Below are 20,993 nucleotides of genomic sequence, written 5' to 3'. Positions count from 1 at the left end.
CGACCGGTGGGCGTGGCCCTGCCGGGCGAAGGACGGGAACGTCCTTTCCTTCCCTGGGGAGAGCAGGCCAAGGCTGGTGGAGAGAAGGCGGTCTCGGCGGGCGGGCGCTGGCGTCGACTTGGGGCGGGCAGCCGGCGGCTGGGCGCCGTTGGACGTCGAGAGGGCTCGCGGGCCGCGGGCGGCAGGAGGACGAGGACGAGGACGGACCGAGGGAGCCCAGGCCTGCGGCGGAGTCGCGGTCGGGCCGTCGCCCCTCCCGCCTCACAGTCCCCCCAGGGGAGGGCCGGGGGGCTGTGGGGGCTGTGGGGGGCCGGGGCTGCGAGGTCCAAGGGGCAGGGAAGCCGCTGCCTGTGCGCCCGCCTGCCTGCCTGCCGCGCGGTCGGGGCAGGCCGTGGGCTGCGCGGGCGTGGCGTGGGGGTGGGGGGGAGGGTCAGGAGGTGCTCGGGCCTGCGGGGAGCCGCCTTGGGGACAGGGGCGGCGGCTAAAGGAGAGGGAGGCAGGAGGCCAAAAAAAAAAAAAAAAAAAAAAAAGCCTACAGCACCCGGTATTCCCAGGCGGTCTCCCATCCAAGTACTAACCAGGCCCGACCCTGCTTAGCTTCCGAGATCAGACGAGATCGGGCGCGTTCAGGGTGGTATGGCCGTAGACAGCGGCAGGAGCCGCGCGGCGCCTCAAGAGCCCGCGCTGCGCCTTCCCTGCCGCCGCCTCGGCCGGCCCGGGCCGGGCCGAGCCGAGCCGAGCCGAGCCAAGCCAAGCCAAGCCAAGCCACCGCGCCCTGCACTCAGCGCACACAGCGCAGAGCGCAGAGCGCACCGCGCGCCTGCCGCCCGCCTCCCAGCGCCTCCCGCCCACCCCGGGACTCTCCAGGCCCGTCCCAGCTCGGATCCACGCATCAGGCTCGCTGGCAGGGGCAAGTGGCCCCGGAGGCGTCCGGACCCGGGCCTCCGGGCCTCCGGGCCTCCGGGCCGCCGGCCGGCCGGCCCTTGAGCCCCACCCACCCACCTCCGGGCCTAGGCGTAGCCCAGCGCGGACCTTGGCCGCCCCTCCTGCCTCCACCAACTTGCCCAAACCCACCCAGTACCTCCGTCGCGGCGGGAGGGAAGGCATCAGCCCGGGCCCGACGCCCCACCCCGCCCCACCCTTCACCCCACACCGGGCCGGTGGGCGTTAGCGGGCCTCCCTGCCCAGCCCCCGTGGCGAAAGAAGACAGCCCCTTGCAGAGAGGGCTGAGAAAGACGGGACGGACCGAAGGACGGACGATCGGACGGACAGGAGCGCGCGCCGGCCCACGCAGACGCGCACGCACGCACGCACACGCGCACACACACACACACACACACACAGACACACACACACACACACACACACACACACACACACACACAGACACACACACACACACTGAAAACACACATCTAGACACACACCCCTCCACCCCCACCCCCAACCCAGACAAACGGAGGGGAAGAGAGGGAGCATAAGCCAGCTGCTCCAGGAGAGCCAGAGTGAGAGCAAACGTGAGAGGCTATGGTGAGAGGGAGAAAGAGAGGAAGGAGACACAGTGGTGGAGAGACAGGCGGCGCCGGGGGTGCGTTCTGGGAGGGGGTGGGGGGTGAGGGGGTGACAGAGGCAGAGGCAGAGGCAGAGACAGAGACAGAGAAAGAGACCAGAGACAGACTGACAGAGAGACAAGAGTTTGACAGAGAGAGGGAGAGAGGGAGACGGAGGGGGCAACGCTGGACCCAGAAGCAGACAGACACACCCGGGACAGATGCTCTTGTCACAGACCTTGCCGAGCCGCAGATGAGCCTCTGCTGAAGACGGAGCTTCCCCTAGGCAGGGTGGTGGTGCTTGGGCGGCACCCCGGGCAGGAGGCAGGTAGGTGCCTTGGGGCTGGCAGTCCCCCGCGGGGCCCCAGGACTCCCAGACGACGTCTCAGGAGTCCCGTTCTGCGCGCTGCTCGGGTTCCTTCCCCGGGAGCCGCGGGCCGGGGGCCCGGCACAGACAGACGAGACGGTCCCGCCGGCGGTGGGTGTGCGCAGGTCAGCGTGTCGGCGGCAGTGTGCGTGTCCCGGTGGGTGGGTTTTCGTGTCGTCGTCCTGCTTTCCGTCGTCTCTCTGTCTCTCTGGCCGTCGGTTCCGACTCCGGGCCTCTCTGGGCCGGGCGCGCCCGGACTTGCTTGAGTGCGCCTGGGTGGCTGTTGCTGGAGAGCAGCGGCGACGGGCGTGTGCCGAGGGGGGCGTCGTGGAACTGGAGGGCCAACGCACGAAGTGGCTCTGGCGGGGCCCAGGTTCCAAGGGACACGGAGGGGCGACCGGTGGGCGTGGCCCTGCCGGGCGAAGGACGGGAACGTCCTTTCCTTCCCTGGGGAGAGCAGGCCAAGGCTGGTGGAGAGAAGGCGGTCTCGGCGGGCGGGCGCTGGCGTCGACTTGGGGCGGGCAGCCGGCGGCTGGGCGCCGTTGGACGTCGAGAGGGCTCGCGGGCCGCGGGCGGCAGGAGGACGAGGACGAGGACGGACCGAGGGAGCCCAGGCCTGCGGCGGAGTCGCGGTCGGGCCGTCGCCCCTCCCGCCTCACAGTCCCCCCAGGGGAGGGCCGGGGGGCTGTGGGGGCTGTGGGGGGCCGGGGCTGCGAGGTCCAAGGGGCAGGGAAGCCGCTGCCTGTGCGCCCGCCTGCCTGCCTGCCGCGCGGTCGGGGCAGGCCGTGGGCTGCGCGGGCGTGGCGTGGGGGTGGGGGGGAGGGTCAGGAGGTGCTCGGGCCTGCGGGGAGCCGCCTTGGGGACAGGGGCGGCGTCTAAAGGAGAGGGAGGCAGGAGGCCAAAAAAAAAAAAAAAAAAAAAAAGCCTACAGCACCCGGTATTCCCAGGCGGTCTCCCATCCAAGTACTAACCAGGCCCGACCCTGCTTAGCTTCCGAGATCAGACGAGATCGGGCGCGTTCAGGGTGGTATGGCCGTAGACAGCGGCAGGAGCCGCGCGGCGCCTCAAGAGCCCGCGCTGCGCCTTCCCTGCCGCCGCCTCGGCCGGCCCGGGCCGGGCCGAGCCGAGCCGAGCCGAGCCAAGCCAAGCCAAGCCAAGCCACCGCGCCCTGCACTCAGCGCACACAGCGCAGAGCGCAGAGCGCACCGCGCGCCTGCCGCCCGCCTCCCAGCGCCTCCCGCCCACCCCGGGACTCTCCAGGCCCGTCCCAGCTCGGATCCACGCATCAGGCTCGCTGGCAGGGGCAAGTGGCCCCGGAGGCGTCCGGACCCGGGCCTCCGGGCCTCCGGGCCGCCGGCCGGCCGGCCCTTGAGCCCCACCCACCCACCTCCGGGCCTAGGCGTAGCCCAGCGCGGACCTTGGCCGCCCCTCCTGCCTCCACCAACTTGCCCAAACCCACCCAGTACCTCCGTCGCGGCGGGAGGGAAGGCATCAGCCCGGGCCCGACGCCCCACCCCGCCCCACCCTTCACCCCACACCGGGCCGGTGGGCGTTAGCGGGCCTCCCTGCCCAGCCCCCGTGGCGAAAGAAGACAGCCCCTTGCAGAGAGGGCTGAGAAAGACGGGACGGACCGAAGGACGGACGATCGGACGGACAGGAGCGCGCGCCGGCCCACGCAGACGCGCACGCACGCACGCACACGCGCACACACACACACACACACACACACAGACACACACACACACACACACACACACACACACACACACACAGACACACACACACACACTGAAAACACACATCTAGACACACACCCCTCCACCCCCACCCCCAACCCAGACAAACGGAGGGGAAGAGAGGGAGCATAAGCCAGCTGCTCCAGGAGAGCCAGAGTGAGAGCAAACGTGAGAGGCTATGGTGAGAGGGAGAAAGAGAGGAAGGAGACACAGTGGTGGAGAGACAGGCGGCGCCGGGGGTGCGTTCTGGGAGGGGGTGGGGGGTGAGGGGGTGACAGAGGCAGAGGCAGAGGCAGAGACAGAGACAGAGAAAGAGACCAGAGACAGACTGACAGAGAGACAAGAGTTTGACAGAGAGAGGGAGAGAGGGAGACGGAGGGGGCAACGCTGGACCCAGAAGCAGACAGACACACCCGGGACAGATGCTCTTGTCACAGACCTTGCCGAGCCGCAGATGAGCCTCTGCTGAAGACGGAGCTTCCCCTAGGCAGGGTGGTGGTGCTTGGGCGGCACCCCGGGCAGGAGGCAGGTAGGTGCCTTGGGGCTGGCAGTCCCCCGCGGGGCCCCAGGACTCCCAGACGACGTCTCAGGAGTCCCGTTCTGCGCGCTGCTCGGGTTCCTTCCCCGGGAGCCGCGGGCCGGGGGCCCGGCACAGACAGACGAGACGGTCCCGCCGGCGGTGGGTGTGCGCAGGTCAGCGTGTCGGCGGCAGTGTGCGTGTCCCGGTGGGTGGGTTTTCGTGTCGTCGTCCTGCTTTCCGTCGTCTCTCTGTCTCTCTGGCCGTCGGTTCCGACTCCGGGCCTCTCTGGGCCGGGCGCGCCCGGACTTGCTTGAGTGCGCCTGGGTGGCTGTTGCTGGAGAGCAGCGGCGACGGGCGTGTGCCGAGGGGGGCGTCGTGGAACTGGAGGGCCAACGCACGAAGTGGCTCTGGCGGGGCCCAGGTTCCAAGGGACACGGAGGGGCGACCGGTGGGCGTGGCCCTGCCGGGCGAAGGACGGGAACGTCCTTTCCTTCCCTGGGGAGAGCAGGCCAAGGCTGGTGGAGAGAAGGCGGTCTCGGCGGGCGGGCGCTGGCGTCGACTTGGGGCGGGCAGCCGGCGGCTGGGCGCCGTTGGACGTCGAGAGGGCTCGCGGGCCGCGGGCGGCAGGAGGACGAGGACGAGGACGGACCGAGGGAGCCCAGGCCTGCGGCGGAGTCGCGGTCGGGCCGTCGCCCCTCCCGCCTCACAGTCCCCCCAGGGGAGGGCCGGGGGGCTGTGGGGGCTGTGGGGGGCCGGGGCTGCGAGGTCCAAGGGGCAGGGAAGCCGCTGCCTGTGCGCCCGCCTGCCTGCCTGCCGCGCGGTCGGGGCAGGCCGTGGGCTGCGCGGGCGTGGCGTGGGGGTGGGGGGGAGGGTCAGGAGGTGCTCGGGCCTGCGGGGAGCCGCCTTGGGGACAGGGGCGGCGGCTAAAGGAGAGGGAGGCAGGAGGCCAAAAAAAAAAAAAAAAAAAAAAAAGCCTACAGCACCCGGTATTCCCAGGCGGTCTCCCATCCAAGTACTAACCAGGCCCGACCCTGCTTAGCTTCCGAGATCAGACGAGATCGGGCGCGTTCAGGGTGGTATGGCCGTAGACAGCGGCAGGAGCCGCGCGGCGCCTCAAGAGCCCGCGCTGCGCCTTCCCTGCCGCCGCCTCGGCCGGCCCGGGCCGGGCCGAGCCGAGCCGAGCCGAGCCAAGCCAAGCCAAGCCAAGCCACCGCGCCCTGCACTCAGCGCACACAGCGCAGAGCGCAGAGCGCACCGCGCGCCTGCCGCCCGCCTCCCAGCGCCTCCCGCCCACCCCGGGACTCTCCAGGCCCGTCCCAGCTCGGATCCACGCATCAGGCTCGCTGGCAGGGGCAAGTGGCCCCGGAGGCGTCCGGACCCGGGCCTCCGGGCCTCCGGGCCGCCGGCCGGCCGGCCCTTGAGCCCCACCCACCCACCTCCGGGCCTAGGCGTAGCCCAGCGCGGACCTTGGCCGCCCCTCCTGCCTCCACCAACTTGCCCAAACCCACCCAGTACCTCCGTCGCGGCGGGAGGGAAGGCATCAGCCCGGGCCCGACGCCCCACCCCGCCCCACCCTTCACCCCACACCGGGCCGGTGGGCGTTAGCGGGCCTCCCTGCCCAGCCCCCGTGGCGAAAGAAGACAGCCCCTTGCAGAGAGGGCTGAGAAAGACGGGACGGACCGAAGGACGGACGATCGGACGGACAGGAGCGCGCGCCGGCCCACGCAGACGCGCACGCACGCACGCACACGCGCACACACACACACACACACACACACAGACACACACACACACACACACACACACACACACACACAGACACACACACACACACTGAAAACACACATCTAGACACACACCCCTCCACCCCCACCCCCAACCCAGACAAACGGAGGGGAAGAGAGGGAGCATAAGCCAGCTGCTCCAGGAGAGCCAGAGTGAGAGCAAACGTGAGAGGCTATGGTGAGAGGGAGAAAGAGAGGAAGGAGACACAGTGGTGGAGAGACAGGCGGCGCCGGGGGTGCGTTCTGGGAGGGGGTGGGGGGTGAGGGGGTGACAGAGGCAGAGGCAGAGGCAGAGACAGAGACAGAGAAAGAGACCAGAGACAGACTGACAGAGAGACAAGAGTTTGACAGAGAGAGGGAGAGAGGGAGACGGAGGGGGCAACGCTGGACCCAGAAGCAGACAGACACACCCGGGACAGATGCTCTTGTCACAGACCTTGCCGAGCCGCAGATGAGCCTCTGCTGAAGACGGAGCTTCCCCTAGGCAGGGTGGTGGTGCTTGGGCGGCACCCCGGGCAGGAGGCAGGTAGGTGCCTTGGGGCTGGCAGTCCCCCGCGGGGCCCCAGGACTCCCAGACGACGTCTCAGGAGTCCCGTTCTGCGCGCTGCTCGGGTTCCTTCCCCGGGAGCCGCGGGCCGGGGGCCCGGCACAGACAGACGAGACGGTCCCGCCGGCGGTGGGTGTGCGCAGGTCAGCGTGTCGGCGGCAGTGTGCGTGTCCCGGTGGGTGGGTTTTCGTGTCGTCGTCCTGCTTTCCGTCGTCTCTCTGTCTCTCTGGCCGTCGGTTCCGACTCCGGGCCTCTCTGGGCCGGGCGCGCCCGGACTTGCTTGAGTGCGCCTGGGTGGCTGTTGCTGGAGAGCAGCGGCGACGGGCGTGTGCCGAGGGGGGCGTCGTGGAACTGGAGGGCCAACGCACGAAGTGGCTCTGGCGGGGCCCAGGTTCCAAGGGACACGGAGGGGCGACCGGTGGGCGTGGCCCTGCCGGGCGAAGGACGGGAACGTCCTTTCCTTCCCTGGGGAGAGCAGGCCAAGGCTGGTGGAGAGAAGGCGGTCTCGGCGGGCGGGCGCTGGCGTCGACTTGGGGCGGGCAGCCGGCGGCTGGGCGCCGTTGGACGTCGAGAGGGCTCGCGGGCCGCGGGCGGCAGGAGGACGAGGACGAGGACGGACCGAGGGAGCCCAGGCCTGCGGCGGAGTCGCGGTCGGGCCGTCGCCCCTCCCGCCTCACAGTCCCCCCAGGGGAGGGCCGGGGGGCTGTGGGGGCTGTGGGGGGCCGGGGCTGCGAGGTCCAAGGGGCAGGGAAGCCGCTGCCTGTGCGCCCGCCTGCCTGCCTGCCGCGCGGTCGGGGCAGGCCGTGGGCTGCGCGGGCGTGGCGTGGGGGTGGGGGGGAGGGTCAGGAGGTGCTCGGGCCTGCGGGGAGCCGCCTTGGGGACAGGGGCGGCGGCTAAAGGAGAGGGAGGCAGGAGGCCAAAAAAAAAAAAAAAAAAAAAAAAGCCTACAGCACCCGGTATTCCCAGGCGGTCTCCCATCCAAGTACTAACCAGGCCCGACCCTGCTTAGCTTCCGAGATCAGACGAGATCGGGCGCGTTCAGGGTGGTATGGCCGTAGACAGCGGCAGGAGCCGCGCGGCGCCTCAAGAGCCCGCGCTGCGCCTTCCCTGCCGCCGCCTCGGCCGGCCCGGGCCGGGCCGAGCCGAGCCGAGCCGAGCCAAGCCAAGCCAAGCCAAGCCACCGCGCCCTGCACTCAGCGCACACAGCGCAGAGCGCAGAGCGCACCGCGCGCCTGCCGCCCGCCTCCCAGCGCCTCCCGCCCACCCCGGGACTCTCCAGGCCCGTCCCAGCTCGGATCCACGCATCAGGCTCGCTGGCAGGGGCAAGTGGCCCCGGAGGCGTCCGGACCCGGGCCTCCGGGCCTCCGGGCCTCCGGGCCGCCGGCCGGCCGGCCCTTGAGCCCCACCCACCCACCTCCGGGCCTAGGCGTAGCCCAGCGCGGACCTTGGCCGCCCCTCCTGCCTCCACCAACTTGCCCAAACCCACCCAGTACCTCCGTCGCGGCGGGAGGGAAGGCATCAGCCCGGGCCCGACGCCCCACCCCGCCCCACCCTTCACCCCACACCGGGCCGGTGGGCGTTAGCGGGCCTCCCTGCCCAGCCCCCGTGGCGAAAGAAGACAGCCCCTTGCAGAGAGGGCTGAGAAAGACGGGACGGACCGAAGGACGGACGATCGGACGGACAGGAGCGCGCGCCGGCCCACGCAGACGCGCACGCACGCACGCACACGCGCACACACACACACACACACACACAGACACACACACACACACACACACACACACACACACACACACACACACAGACACACACACACACACTGAAAACACACATCTAGACACACACCCCTCCACCCCCACCCCCAACCCAGACAAACGGAGGGGAAGAGAGGGAGCATAAGCCAGCTGCTCCAGGAGAGCCAGAGTGAGAGCAAACGTGAGAGGCTATGGTGAGAGGGAGAAAGAGAGGAAGGAGACACAGTGGTGGAGAGACAGGCGGCGCCGGGGGTGCGTTCTGGGAGGGGGTGGGGGGTGAGGGGGTGACAGAGGCAGAGGCAGAGGCAGAGACAGAGACAGAGAAAGAGACCAGAGACAGACTGACAGAGAGACAAGAGTTTGACAGAGAGAGGGAGAGAGGGAGACGGAGGGGGCAACGCTGGACCCAGAAGCAGACAGACACACCCGGGACAGATGCTCTTGTCACAGACCTTGCCGAGCCGCAGATGAGCCTCTGCTGAAGACGGAGCTTCCCCTAGGCAGGGTGGTGGTGCTTGGGCGGCACCCCGGGCAGGAGGCAGGTAGGTGCCTTGGGGCTGGCAGTCCCCCGCGGGGCCCCAGGACTCCCAGACGACGTCTCAGGAGTCCCGTTCTGCGCGCTGCTCGGGTTCCTTCCCCGGGAGCCGCGGGCCGGGGGCCCGGCACAGACAGACGAGACGGTCCCGCCGGCGGTGGGTGTGCGCAGGTCAGCGTGTCGGCGGCAGTGTGCGTGTCCCGGTGGGTGGGTTTTCGTGTCGTCGTCCTGCTTTCCGTCGTCTCTCTGTCTCTCTGGCCGTCGGTTCCGACTCCGGGCCTCTCTGGGCCGGGCGCGCCCGGACTTGCTTGAGTGCGCCTGGGTGGCTGTTGCTGGAGAGCAGCGGCGACGGGCGTGTGCCGAGGGGGGCGTCGTGGAACTGGAGGGCCAACGCACGAAGTGGCTCTGGCGGGGCCCAGGTTCCAAGGGACACGGAGGGGCGACCGGTGGGCGTGGCCCTGCCGGGCGAAGGACGGGAACGTCCTTTCCTTCCCTGGGGAGAGCAGGCCAAGGCTGGTGGAGAGAAGGCGGTCTCGGCGGGCGGGCGCTGGCGTCGACTTGGGGCGGGCAGCCGGCGGCTGGGCGCCGTTGGACGTCGAGAGGGCTCGCGGGCCGCGGGCGGCAGGAGGACGAGGACGAGGACGGACCGAGGGAGCCCAGGCCTGCGGCGGAGTCGCGGTCGGGCCGTCGCCCCTCCCGCCTCACAGTCCCCCCAGGGGAGGGCCGGGGGGCTGTGGGGGCTGTGGGGGGCCGGGGCTGCGAGGTCCAAGGGGCAGGGAAGCCGCTGCCTGTGCGCCCGCCTGCCTGCCTGCCGCGCGGTCGGGGCAGGCCGTGGGCTGCGCGGGCGTGGCGTGGGGGTGGGGGGGAGGGTCAGGAGGTGCTCGGGCCTGCGGGGAGCCGCCTTGGGGACAGGGGCGGCGGCTAAAGGAGAGGGAGGCAGGAGGCCAAAAAAAAAAAAAAAAAAAAAAAAGCCTACAGCACCCGGTATTCCCAGGCGGTCTCCCATCCAAGTACTAACCAGGCCCGACCCTGCTTAGCTTCCGAGATCAGACGAGATCGGGCGCGTTCAGGGTGGTATGGCCGTAGACAGCGGCAGGAGCCGCGCGGCGCCTCAAGAGCCCGCGCTGCGCCTTCCCTGCCGCCGCCTCGGCCGGCCCGGGCCGGGCCGAGCCGAGCCGAGCCGAGCCAAGCCAAGCCAAGCCAAGCCACCGCGCCCTGCACTCAGCGCACACAGCGCAGAGCGCAGAGCGCACCGCGCGCCTGCCGCCCGCCTCCCAGCGCCTCCCGCCCACCCCGGGACTCTCCAGGCCCGTCCCAGCTCGGATCCACGCATCAGGCTCGCTGGCAGGGGCAAGTGGCCCCGGAGGCGTCCGGACCCGGGCCTCCGGGCCTCCGGGCCTCCGGGCCGCCGGCCGGCCGGCCCTTGAGCCCCACCCACCCACCTCCGGGCCTAGGCGTAGCCCAGCGCGGACCTTGGCCGCCCCTCCTGCCTCCACCAACTTGCCCAAACCCACCCAGTACCTCCGTCGCGGCGGGAGGGAAGGCATCAGCCCGGGCCCGACGCCCCACCCCGCCCCACCCTTCACCCCACACCGGGCCGGTGGGCGTTAGCGGGCCTCCCTGCCCAGCCCCCGTGGCGAAAGAAGACAGCCCCTTGCAGAGAGGGCTGAGAAAGACGGGACGGACCGAAGGACGGACGATCGGACGGACAGGAGCGCGCGCCGGCCCACGCAGACGCGCACGCACGCACGCACACGCGCACACACACACACACACACACACAGACACACACACACACACACACACACACACACACACACACACACACACAGACACACACACACACACTGAAAACACACATCTAGACACACACCCCTCCACCCCCACCCCCAACCCAGACAAACGGAGGGGAAGAGAGGGAGCATAAGCCAGCTGCTCCAGGAGAGCCAGAGTGAGAGCAAACGTGAGAGGCTATGGTGAGAGGGAGAAAGAGAGGAAGGAGACACAGTGGTGGAGAGACAGGCGGCGCCGGGGGTGCGTTCTGGGAGGGGGTGGGGGGTGAGGGGGTGACAGAGGCAGAGGCAGAGGCAGAGACAGAGACAGAGAAAGAGACCAGAGACAGACTGACAGAGAGACAAGAGTTTGACAGAGAGAGGGAGAGAGGGAGACGGAGGGGGCAACGCTGGACCCAGAAGCAGACAGACACACCCGGGACAGATGCTCTTGTCACAGACCTTGCCGAGCCGCAGATGAGCCTCTGCTGAAGACGGAGCTTCCCCTAGGCAGGGTGGTGGTGCTTGGGCGGCACCCCGGGCAGGAGGCAGGTAGGTGCCTTGGGGCTGGCAGTCCCCCGCGGGGCCCCAGGACTCCCAGACGACGTCTCAGGAGTCCCGTTCTGCGCGCTGCTCGGGTTCCTTCCCCGGGAGCCGCGGGCCGGGGGCCCGGCACAGACAGACGAGACGGTCCCGCCGGCGGTGGGTGTGCGCAGGTCAGCGTGTCGGCGGCAGTGTGCGTGTCCCGGTGGGTGGGTTTTCGTGTCGTCGTCCTGCTTTCCGTCGTCTCTCTGTCTCTCTGGCCGTCGGTTCCGACTCCGGGCCTCTCTGGGCCGGGCGCGCCCGGACTTGCTTGAGTGCGCCTGGGTGGCTGTTGCTGGAGAGCAGCGGCGACGGGCGTGTGCCGAGGGGGGCGTCGTGGAACTGGAGGGCCAACGCACGAAGTGGCTCTGGCGGGGCCCAGGTTCCAAGGGACACGGAGGGGCGACCGGTGGGCGTGGCCCTGCCGGGCGAAGGACGGGAACGTCCTTTCCTTCCCTGGGGAGAGCAGGCCAAGGCTGGTGGAGAGAAGGCGGTCTCGGCGGGCGGGCGCTGGCGTCGACTTGGGGCGGGCAGCCGGCGGCTGGGCGCCGTTGGACGTCGAGAGGGCTCGCGGGCCGCGGGCGGCAGGAGGACGAGGACGAGGACGGACCGAGGGAGCCCAGGCCTGCGGCGGAGTCGCGGTCGGGCCGTCGCCCCTCCCGCCTCACAGTCCCCCCAGGGGAGGGCCGGGGGGCTGTGGGGGCTGTGGGGGGCCGGGGCTGCGAGGTCCAAGGGGCAGGGAAGCCGCTGCCTGTGCGCCCGCCTGCCTGCCTGCCGCGCGGTCGGGGCAGGCCGTGGGCTGCGCGGGCGTGGCGTGGGGGTGGGGGGGAGGGTCAGGAGGTGCTCGGGCCTGCGGGGAGCCGCCTTGGGGACAGGGGCGGCGTCTAAAGGAGAGGGAGGCAGGAGGCCAAAAAAAAAAAAAAAAAAAAAAAAGCCTACAGCACCCGGTATTCCCAGGCGGTCTCCCATCCAAGTACTAACCAGGCCCGACCCTGCTTAGCTTCCGAGATCAGACGAGATCGGGCGCGTTCAGGGTGGTATGGCCGTAGACAGCGGCAGGAGCCGCGCGGCGCCTCAAGAGCCCGCGCTGCGCCTTCCCTGCCGCCGCCTCGGCCGGCCCGGGCCGGGCCGAGCCGAGCCGAGCCGAGCCAAGCCAAGCCAAGCCAAGCCACCGCGCCCTGCACTCAGCGCACACAGCGCAGAGCGCAGAGCGCACCGCGCGCCTGCCGCCCGCCTCCCAGCGCCTCCCGCCCACCCCGGGACTCTCCAGGCCCGTCCCAGCTCGGATCCACGCATCAGGCTCGCTGGCAGGGGCAAGTGGCCCCGGAGGCGTCCGGACCCGGGCCTCCGGGCCTCCGGGCCGCCGGCCGGCCGGCCCTTGAGCCCCACCCACCCACCTCCGGGCCTAGGCGTAGCCCAGCGCGGACCTTGGCCGCCCCTCCTGCCTCCACCAACTTGCCCAAACCCACCCAGTACCTCCGTCGCGGCGGGAGGGAAGGCATCAGCCCGGGCCCGACGCCCCACCCCGCCCCACCCTTCACCCCACACCGGGCCGGTGGGCGTTAGCGGGCCTCCCTGCCCAGCCCCCGTGGCGAAAGAAGACAGCCCCTTGCAGAGAGGGCTGAGAAAGACGGGACGGACCGAAGGACGGACGATCGGACGGACAGGAGCGCGCGCCGGCCCACGCAGACGCGCACGCACGCACGCACACGCGCACACACACACACACACACACACACAGACACACACACACACACACACACACACACACACACACACACAGACACACACACACACACTGAAAACACACATCTAGACACACACCCCTCCACCCCCACCCCCAACCCAGACAAACGGAGGGGAAGAGAGGGAGCATAAGCCAGCTGCTCCAGGAGAGCCAGAGTGAGAGCAAACGTGAGAGGCTATGGTGAGAGGGAGAAAGAGAGGAAGGAGACACAGTGGTGGAGAGACAGGCGGCGCCGGGGGTGCGTTCTGGGAGGGGGTGGGGGGTGAGGGGGTGACAGAGGCAGAGGCAGAGGCAGAGACAGAGACAGAGAAAGAGACCAGAGACAGACTGACAGAGAGACAAGAGTTTGACAGAGAGAGGGAGAGAGGGAGACGGAGGGGGCAACGCTGGACCCAGAAGCAGACAGACACACCCGGGACAGATGCTCTTGTCACAGACCTTGCCGAGCCGCAGATGAGCCTCTGCTGAAGACGGAGCTTCCCCTAGGCAGGGTGGTGGTGCTTGGGCGGCACCCCGGGCAGGAGGCAGGTAGGTGCCTTGGGGCTGGCAGTCCCCCGCGGGGCCCCAGGACTCCCAGACGACGTCTCAGGAGTCCCGTTCTGCGCGCTGCTCGGGTTCCTTCCCCGGGAGCCGCGGGCCGGGGGCCCGGCACAGACAGACGAGACGGTCCCGCCGGCGGTGGGTGTGCGCAGGTCAGCGTGTCGGCGGCAGTGTGCGTGTCCCGGTGGGTGGGTTTTCGTGTCGTCGTCCTGCTTTCCGTCGTCTCTCTGTCTCTCTGGCCGTCGGTTCCGACTCCGGGCCTCTCTGGGCCGGGCGCGCCCGGACTTGCTTGAGTGCGCCTGGGTGGCTGTTGCTGGAGAGCAGCGGCGACGGGCGTGTGCCGAGGGGGGCGTCGTGGAACTGGAGGGCCAACGCACGAAGTGGCTCTGGCGGGGCCCAGGTTCCAAGGGACACGGAGGGGCGACCGGTGGGCGTGGCCCTGCCGGGCGAAGGACGGGAACGTCCTTTCCTTCCCTGGGGAGAGCAGGCCAAGGCTGGTGGAGAGAAGGCGGTCTCGGCGGGCGGGCGCTGGCGTCGACTTGGGGCGGGCAGCCGGCGGCTGGGCGCCGTTGGACGTCGAGAGGGCTCGCGGGCCGCGGGCGGCAGGAGGACGAGGACGAGGACGGACCGAGGGAGCCCAGGCCTGCGGCGGAGTCGCGGTCGGGCCGTCGCCCCTCCCGCCTCACAGTCCCCCCAGGGGAGGGCCGGGGGGCTGTGGGGGCTGTGGGGGGCCGGGGCTGCGAGGTCCAAGGGGCAGGGAAGCCGCTGCCTGTGCGCCCGCCTGCCTGCCTGCCGCGCGGTCGGGGCAGGCCGTGGGCTGCGCGGGCGTGGCGTGGGGGTGGGGGGGAGGGTCAGGAGGTGCTCGGGCCTGCGGGGAGCCGCCTTGGGGACAGGGGCGGCGGCTAAAGGAGAGGGAGGCAGGAGGCCAAAAAAAAAAAAAAAAAAAAAAAAGCCTACAGCACCCGGTATTCCCAGGCGGTCTCCCATCCAAGTACTAACCAGGCCCGACCCTGCTTAGCTTCCGAGATCAGACGAGATCGGGCGCGTTCAGGGTGGTATGGCCGTAGACAGCGGCAGGAGCCGCGCGGCGCCTCAAGAGCCCGCGCTGCGCCTTCCCTGCCGCCGCCTCGGCCGGCCCGGGCCGGGCCGAGCCGAGCCGAGCCGAGCCAAGCCAAGCCAAGCCAAGCCACCGCGCCCTGCACTCAGCGCACACAGCGCAGAGCGCAGAGCGCACCGCGCGCCTGCCGCCCGCCTCCCAGCGCCTCCCGCCCACCCCGGGACTCTCCAGGCCCGTCCCAGCTCGGATCCACGCATCAGGCTCGCTGGCAGGGGCAAGTGGCCCCGGAGGCGTCCGGACCCGGGCCTCCGGGCCTCCGGGCCGCCGGCCGGCCGGCCCTTGAGCCCCACCCACCCACCTCCGGGCCTAGGCGTAGCCCAGCGCGGACCTTGGCCGCCCCTCCTGCCTCCACCAACTTGCCCAAACCCACCCAGTACCTCCGTCGCGGCGGGAGGGAAGGCATCAGCCCGGGCCCGACGCCCCACCCCGCCCCACCCTTCACCCCACACCGGGCCGGTGGGCGTTAGCGGGCCTCCCTGCCCAGCCCCCGTGGCGAAAGAAGACAGCCCCTTGCAGAGAGGGCTGAGAAAGACGGGACGGACCGAAGGACGGACGATCGGACGGACAGGAGCGCGCGCCGGCCCACGCAGACGCGCACGCACGCACGCACACGCGCACACACACACACACACACACACACAGACACACACACACACACACACACACACACACACACACAGACACACACACACACACTGAAAACACACATCTAGACACACACCCCTCCACCCCCACCCCCAACCCAGACAAACGGAGGGGAAGAGAGGGAGCATAAGCCAGCTGCTCCAGGAGAGCCAGAGTGAGAGCAAACGTGAGAGGCTATGGTGAGAGGGAGAAAGAGAGGAAGGAGACACAGTGGTGGAGAGACAGGCGGCGCCGGGGGTGCGTTCTGGGAGGGGGTGGGGGGTGAGGGGGTGACAGAGGCAGAGGCAGAGGCAGAGACAGAGACAGAGAAAGAGACCAGAGACAGACTGACAGAGAGACAAGAGTTTGACAGAGAGAGGGAGAGAGGGAGACGGAGGGGGCAACGCTGGACCCAGAAGCAGACAGACACACCCGGGACAGATGCTCTTGTCACAGACCTTGCCGAGCCGCAGATGAGCCTCTGCTGAAGACGGAGCTTCCCCTAGGCAGGGTGGTGGTGCTTGGGCGGCACCCCGGGCAGGAGGCAGGTAGGTGCCTTGGGGCTGGCAGTCCCCCGCGGGGCCCCAGGACTCCCAGACGACGTCTCAGGAGTCCCGTTCTGCGCGCTGCTCGGGTTCCTTCCCCGGGAGCCGCGGGCCGGGGGCCCGGCACAGACAGACGAGACGGTCCCGCCGGCGGTGGGTGTGCGCAGGTCAGCGTGTCGGCGGCAGTGTGCGTGTCCCGGTGGGTGGGTTTTCGTGTCGTCGTCCTGCTTTCCGTCGTCTCTCTGTCTCTCTGGCCGTCGGTTCCGACTCCGGGCCTCTCTGGGCCGGGCGCGCCCGGACTTGCTTGAGTGCGCCTGGCTGGCTGTTGCTGGAGAGCAGCGGCGACGGGCGTGTGCCGAGGGGGGCGTCGTGGAACTGGAGGGCCAACGCACGAAGTGGCTCTGGCGGGGCCCAGGTTCCAAGGGACACGGAGGGGCGACCGGTGGGCGTGGCCCTGCCGGGCGAAGGACGGGAACGTCCTTTCCTTCCCTGGGGAGAGCAGGCCAAGGCTGGTGGAGAGAAGGCGGTCTCGGCGGGCGGGCGCTGGCGTCGACTTGGGGCGGGCAGCCGGCGGCTGGGCGCCGTTGGACGTCGAGAGGGCTCGCGGGCCGCGGGCGGCAGGAGGACGAGGACGAGGACGGACCGAGGGAGCCCAGGCCTGCGGCGGAGTCGCGGTCGGGCCGTCGCCCCTCCCGCCTCACAGTCCCCCCAGGGGAGGGCCGGGGGGCTGTGGGGGCTGTGGGGGGCCGGGGCTGCGAGGTCCAAGGGGCAGGGAAGCCGCTGCCTGTGCGCCCGCCTGCCTGCCTGCCGCGCGGTCGGGGCAGGCCGTGGGCTGCGCGGGCGTGGCGTGGGGGTGGGGGGGAGGGTCAGGAGGTGCTCGGGCCTGCGGGGAGCCGCCTTGGGGACAGGGGCGGCGGCTAAAGGAGAGGGAGGCAGGAGGCCAAAAAAAAAAAAAAAAAAAAAAAAGCCTACAGCACCCGGTATTCCCAGGCGGTCTCCCATCCAAGTACTAACCAGGCCCGACCCTGCTTAGCTTCCGAGATCAGACGAGATCGGGCGCGTTCAGGGTGGTATGGCCGTAGACAGCGGCAGGAGCCGCGCGGCGCCTCAAGAGCCCGCGCTGCGCCTTCCCTGCCGCCGCCTCGGCCGGCCCGGGCCGGGCCGAGCCGAGCCGAGCCGAGCCAAGCCAAGCCAAGCCAAGCCACCGCGCCCTGCACTCAGCGCACACAGCGCAGAGCGCAGAGCGCACCGCGCGCCTGCCGCCCGCCTCCCAGCGCCTCCCGCCCACCCCGGGACTCTCCAGGCCCGTCCCAGCTCGGATCCACGCATCAGGCTCGCTGGCAGGGGCAAGTGGCCCCGGAGGCGTCCGGACCCGGGCCTCCGGGCCTCCGGGCCGCCGGCCGGCCGGCCCTTGAGCCCCACCCACCCACCTCCGGGCCTAGGCGTAGCCCAGCGCGGACCTTGGCCGCCCCTCCTGCCTCCACCAACTTGCCCAAACCCACCCAGTACCTCCGTCGCGGCGGGAGGGAAGGCATCAGCCCGGGCCCGACGCCCCACCCCGCCCCACCCTTCACCCCACACCGGGCCGGTGGGCGTTAGCGGGCCTCCCTGCCCAGCCCCCGTGGCGAAAGAAGACAGCCCCTTGCAGAGAGGGCTGAGAAAGACGGGACGGACCGAAGGACGGACGATCGGACGGACAGGAGCGCGCGCCGGCCCACGCAGACGCGCACGCACGCACGCACACGCGCACACACACACACACACACACACACAGACACACACACACACACACACACACACACACACACACACACAGACACACACACACACACTGAAAACACACATCTAGACACACACCCCTCCACCCCCACCCCCAACCCAGACAAACGGAGGGGAAGAGAGGGAGCATAAGCCAGCTGCTCCAGGAGAGCCAGAGTGAGAGCAAACGTGAGAGGCTATGGTGAGAGGGAGAAAGAGAGGAAGGAGACACAGTGGTGGAGAGACAGGCGGCGCCGGGGGTGCGTTCTGGGAGGGGGTGGGGGGTGAGGGGGTGACAGAGGCAGAGGCAGAGGCAGAGACAGAGACAGAGAAAGAGACCAGAGACAGACTGACAGAGAGACAAGAGTTTGACAGAGAGAGGGAGAGAGGGAGACGGAGGGGGCAACGCTGGACCCAGAAGCAGACAGACACACCCGGGACAGATGCTCTTGTCACAGACCTTGCCGAGCCGCAGATGAGCCTCTGCTGAAGACGGAGCTTCCCCTAGGCAGGGTGGTGGTGCTTGGGCGGCACCCCGGGCAGGAGGCAGGTAGGTGCCTTGGGGCTGGCAGTCCCCCGCGGGGCCCCAGGACTCCCAGACGACGTCTCAGGAGTCCCGTTCTGCGCGCTGCTCGGGTTCCTTCCCCGGGAGCCGCGGGCCGGGGGCCCGGCACAGACAGACGAGACGGTCCCGCCGGCGGTGGGTGTGCGCAGGTCAGCGTGTCGGCGGCAGTGTGCGTGTCCCGGTGGGTGGGTTTTCGTGTCGTCGTCCTGCTTTCCGTCGTCTCTCTGTCTCTCTGGCCGTCGGTTCCGACTCCGGGCCTCTCTGGGCCGGGCGCGCCCGGACTTGCTTGAGTGCGCCTGGCTGGCTGTTGCTGGAGAGCAGCGGCGACGGGCGTGTGCCGAGGGGGGCGTCGTGGAACTGGAGGGCCAACGCACGAAGTGGCTCTGGCGGGGCCCAGGTTCCAAGGGACACGGAGGGGCGACCGGTGGGCGTGGCCCTGCCGGGCGAAGGACGGGAACGTCCTTTCCTTCCCTGGGGAGAGCAGGCCAAGGCTGGTGGAGAGAAGGCGGTCTCGGCGGGCGGGCGCTGGCGTCGACTTGGGGCGGGCAGCCGGCGGCTGGGCGCCGTTGGACGTCGAGAGGGCTCGCGGGCCGCGGGCGGCAGGAGGACGAGGACGAGGACGGACCGAGGGAGCCCAGGCCTGCGGCGGAGTCGCGGTCGGGCCGTCGCCCCTCCCGCCTCACAGTCCCCCCAGGGGAGGGCCGGGGGGCTGTGGGGGCTGTGGGGGGCCGGGGCTGCGAGGTCCAAGGGGCAGGGAAGCCGCTGCCTGTGCGCCCGCCTGCCTGCCTGCCGCGCGGTCGGGGCAGGCCGTGGGCTGCGCGGGCGTGGCGTGGGGGTGGGGGGGAGGGTCAGGAGGTGCTCGGGCCTGCGGGGAGCCGCCTTGGGGACAGGGGCGGCGGCTAAAGGAGAGGGAGGCAGGAGGCCAAAAAAAAAAAAAAAAAAAAAAAGCCTACAGCACCCGGTATTCCCAGGCGGTCTCCCATCCAAGTACTAACCAGGCCCGACCCTGCTTAGCTTCCGAGATCAGACGAGATCGGGCGCGTTCAGGGTGGTATGGCCGTAGACAGCGGCAGGAGCCGCGCGGCGCCTCAAGAGCCCGCGCTGCGCCTTCCCTGCCGCCGCCTCGGCCGGCCCGGGCCGGGCCGAGCCGAGCCGAGCCGAGCCAAGCCAAGCCAAGCCAAGCCACCGCGCCCTGCACTCAGCGCACACAGCGCAGAGCGCAGAGCGCACCGCGCGCCTGCCGCCCGCCTCCCAGCGCCTCCCGCCCACCCCGGGACTCTCCAGGCCCGTCCCAGCTCGGATCCACGCATCAGGCTCGCTGGCAGGGGCAAGTGGCCCCGGAGGCGTCCGGACCCGGGCCTCCGGGCCTCCGGGCCTCCGGGCCGCCGGCCGGCCGGCCCTTGAGCCCCACCCACCCACCTCCGGGCCTAGGCGTAGCCCAGCGCGGACCTTGGCCGCCCCTCCTGCCTCCACCAACTTGCCCAAACCCACCCAGTACCTCCGTCGCGGCGGGAGGGAAGGCATCAGCCCGGGCCCGACGCCCCACCCCGCCCCACCCTTCACCCCACACCGGGCCGGTGGGCGTTAGCGGGCCTCCCTGCCCAGCCCCCGTGGCGAAAGAAGACAGCCCCTTGCAGAGAGGGCTGAGAAAGACGGGACGGACCGAAGGACGGACGATCGGACGGACAGGAGCGCGCGCCGGCCCACGCAGACGCGCACGCACGCACGCACACGCGCACACACACACACACACACACACACAGACACACACACACACACACACACACACACACACACACACACAGACACACACACACACACTGAAAACACACATCTAGACACACACCCCTCCACCCCCACCCCCAACCCAGACAAACGGAGGGGAAGAGAGGGAGCATAAGCCAGCTGCTCCAGGAGAGCCAGAGTGAGAGCAAACGTGAGAGGCTATGGTGAGAGGGAGAAAGAGAGGAAGGAGACACAGTGGTGGAGAGACAGGCGGCGCCGGGGGTGCGTTCTGGGAGGGGGTGGGGGGTGAGGGGGTGACAGAGGCAGAGGCAGAGGCAGAGACAGAGACAGAGAAAGAGACCAGAGACAGACTGACAGAGAGACAAGAGTTTGACAGAGAGAGGGAGAGAGGGAGACGGAGGGGGCAACGCTGGACCCAGAAGCAGACAGACACACCCGGGACAGATGCTCTTGTCACAGACCTTGCCGAGCCGCAGATGAGCCTCTGCTGAAGACGGAGCTTCCCCTAGGCAGGGTGGTGGTGCTTGGGCGGCACCCCGGGCAGGAGGCAGGTAGGTGCCTTGGGGCTGGCAGTCCCCCGCGGGGCCCCAGGACTCCCAGACGACGTCTCAGGAGTCCCGTTCTGCGCGCTGCTCGGGTTCCTTCCCCGGGAGCCGCGGGCCGGGGGCCCGGCACAGACAGACGAGACGGTCCCGCCGGCGGTGGGTGTGCGCAGGTCAGCGTGTCGGCGGCAGTGTGCGTGTCCCGGTGGGTGGGTTTTCGTGTCGTCGTCCTGCTTTCCGTCGTCTCTCTGTCTCTCTGGCCGTCGGTTCCGACTCCGGGCCTCTCTGGGCCGGGCGCGCCCGGACTTGCTTGAGTGCGCCTGGGTGGCTGTTGCTGGAGAGCAGCGGCGACGGGCGTGTGCCGAGGGGGGCGTCGTGGAACTGGAGGGCCAACGCACGAAGTGGCTCTGGCGGGGCCCAGGTTCCAAGGGACACGGAGGGGCGACCGGTGGGCGTGGCCCTGCCGGGCGAAGGACGGGAACGTCCTTTCCTTCCCTGGGGAGAGCAGGCCAAGGCTGGTGGAGAGAAGGCGGTCTCGGCGGGCGGGCGCTGGCGTCGACTTGGGGCGGGCAGCCGGCGGCTGGGCGCCGTTGGACGTCGAGAGGGCTCGCGGGCCGCGGGCGGCAGGAGGACGAGGACGAGGACGGACCGAGGGAGCCCAG

The 20,993-nt window shown here is 70.1% G+C and overlaps 9 non-coding genes across 9 annotated transcripts; all 9 read right to left on the bottom strand.

The window, feature by feature from the left end:
• Positions 1 to 529: 529 nt before the first annotated feature.
• LOC141579287 (5S ribosomal RNA) lies at positions 530 to 648 on the bottom strand. The gene has a single exon (XR_012510443.1). It is a non-coding gene; the product is annotated as a 5S ribosomal RNA (ribosomal RNA).
• Positions 649 to 2,839: 2,191 nt separating this feature from the next.
• Positions 2,840 to 2,958, bottom strand: LOC141579286 (5S ribosomal RNA). The gene has a single exon (XR_012510442.1). It is a non-coding gene; the product is annotated as a 5S ribosomal RNA (ribosomal RNA).
• A 2,186-nt stretch (positions 2,959 to 5,144) lies between these two features.
• LOC141579285 (5S ribosomal RNA) lies at positions 5,145 to 5,263 on the bottom strand. The gene has a single exon (XR_012510441.1). It is a non-coding gene; the product is annotated as a 5S ribosomal RNA (ribosomal RNA).
• Positions 5,264 to 7,445: 2,182 nt separating this feature from the next.
• Positions 7,446 to 7,564, bottom strand: LOC141579283 (5S ribosomal RNA). Its single transcript, XR_012510439.1, has one exon. It is a non-coding gene; the product is annotated as a 5S ribosomal RNA (ribosomal RNA).
• Positions 7,565 to 9,762: 2,198 nt separating this feature from the next.
• LOC141579282 (5S ribosomal RNA) lies at positions 9,763 to 9,881 on the bottom strand. Its single transcript, XR_012510438.1, has one exon. It is a non-coding gene; the product is annotated as a 5S ribosomal RNA (ribosomal RNA).
• Positions 9,882 to 12,079: 2,198 nt separating this feature from the next.
• Positions 12,080 to 12,198, bottom strand: LOC141579281 (5S ribosomal RNA). Its single transcript, XR_012510437.1, has one exon. It is a non-coding gene; the product is annotated as a 5S ribosomal RNA (ribosomal RNA).
• Positions 12,199 to 14,384: 2,186 nt separating this feature from the next.
• Positions 14,385 to 14,503, bottom strand: LOC141579280 (5S ribosomal RNA). The gene has a single exon (XR_012510436.1). It is a non-coding gene; the product is annotated as a 5S ribosomal RNA (ribosomal RNA).
• Positions 14,504 to 16,685: 2,182 nt separating this feature from the next.
• LOC141579279 (5S ribosomal RNA) lies at positions 16,686 to 16,804 on the bottom strand. Its single transcript, XR_012510435.1, has one exon. It is a non-coding gene; the product is annotated as a 5S ribosomal RNA (ribosomal RNA).
• Positions 16,805 to 18,989: 2,185 nt separating this feature from the next.
• On the bottom strand, positions 18,990 to 19,108 carry LOC141579278 (5S ribosomal RNA). Its single transcript, XR_012510434.1, has one exon. It is a non-coding gene; the product is annotated as a 5S ribosomal RNA (ribosomal RNA).
• Positions 19,109 to 20,993: the final 1,885 nt, after the last annotated feature.

Source organism: Camelus bactrianus, chromosome 11 (assembly GCF_048773025.1).
Source record: "Camelus bactrianus isolate YW-2024 breed Bactrian camel chromosome 11, ASM4877302v1, whole genome shotgun sequence".
NCBI lineage: Eukaryota > Metazoa > Chordata > Mammalia > Artiodactyla > Camelidae > Camelus > Camelus bactrianus.
The sequence above is the reverse complement of the archived record's forward strand: the minus strand, read 5'-3'. Positions and strand labels throughout refer to the sequence as shown.